At 28.5% G+C, this 1,286-nt stretch overlaps 1 long non-coding RNA gene across 1 annotated transcript; it reads right to left on the reverse strand.

Moving 5' to 3' along the window:
- Positions 1-65: 65 nt before the first annotated feature.
- LOC117115592 lies at positions 66-1,286 on the reverse strand. Its single transcript, XR_004446578.1, has 3 exons — positions 1,231-1,286; positions 904-1,005; positions 66-107 (listed from the first exon to the last, which is right to left on the reverse strand). It is a non-coding gene; the product is annotated as an uncharacterized LOC117115592 (long non-coding RNA).

Consider the following 1,286-nt stretch of genomic DNA (forward strand, 5'->3'; position numbering starts at 1 on the left):
ATCTTTTATATTAATTTTTTAATTTATCAAAACAGTTCTTTCAGAAGCTCTATGTGGCAGAGAAACTTTACCAGTAATCTCCTTCACAGTAATAACAAGCGTTACATCTGATAAGAGAAAAAAAACTTTGAAAATCAATTACAATGACAAGAATATGGAAACAAATGAAATAAGGCAGGAATGTTCTATATATTTTTTTAAGATTGCTATAGGGGAGCAGATCTTTTATATTAATTTTTTAATTTATCAAAACAGTTCTTTCAGAAGCTCTATGTGGCAGAGAAAATATATATAAAATTCTAATGACGATAAAAGAAGTGTCCAAGATAAAAACTGAGGCCACTGGCAGGTCGTACATGCCGTTATTCTTCCTCCTTCGTTCCCCAGGGTGTAAGACCTTTTAACATCAATTTTAAAAGATGTAGTATGATAATAATGATGATGATGAGGATGATGATAAAAATGAAAAAAAAACTGTAGTAGTAGTAGTACTAATAATAATAATAATAATAATAATATTATTATTATTAATAATATTTCAATAACTTAAAAATATATTCTTTGTCTTAGTTTTTACCCTTTTTGCTGTTGTTTCTGTGCTTTGGTGACTGCTGTAATGTTTTAATGGTTGTTGTTTGATATCTCTTTTGTATTATAATTATTATATTTTACTGTACTTTATCTTGTTTTAATATTTTTACTGTCCATTGTATATATTAATGCGAGTACTGAATTCCCTATTTTGGAGTAATGAAATTTATCTTATCTTATCTTAAAAAAACCTTTGATCTTCACTTTAGACGAAAATCCAACATTAATATGTAATCAGTTTAGTAATCGGATTGATAAATGATTTATATATATCTCATCATGAGGGAAAAAAAATTAAAAAGTTGTACTCACCACCTGGAGTTTCACAGCTGTCACCATTGAACCCTGGTAAGCATTCACATCTACCAAAGATACAGAGTCCACCATTCATACAATCCTCACTGCATGGAATAGCTAACGAAAAAAAGTAAATATGAGTATAATTTGTTGGTCCCTAGTTTTGAGGTGACATCAGTACACACTGTAAATAATATTGATATTCTGTATAAGAACAATTGTAAGATATGAATCATTTCAAGAACATTGAATTATTATGAACTTCATTAACAAAATGATTGCAACTTAAAACATAACAATACCATATAATATATACACAAAACATAAATCATTGAATGTTACCATTCACTCGTAAGTCGTATTCATCTCGGAAACGGCCTGCCATACATGTGTAAGTA

The sequence above is a fragment of the Anneissia japonica genome, unplaced genomic scaffold, assembly GCF_011630105.1.
Source record: "Anneissia japonica isolate Jap-2015-1 unplaced genomic scaffold, ASM1163010v1 scaffold106123_len1286_cov111, whole genome shotgun sequence".
Lineage (NCBI taxonomy): Eukaryota > Metazoa > Echinodermata > Crinoidea > Comatulida > Comatulidae > Anneissia > Anneissia japonica.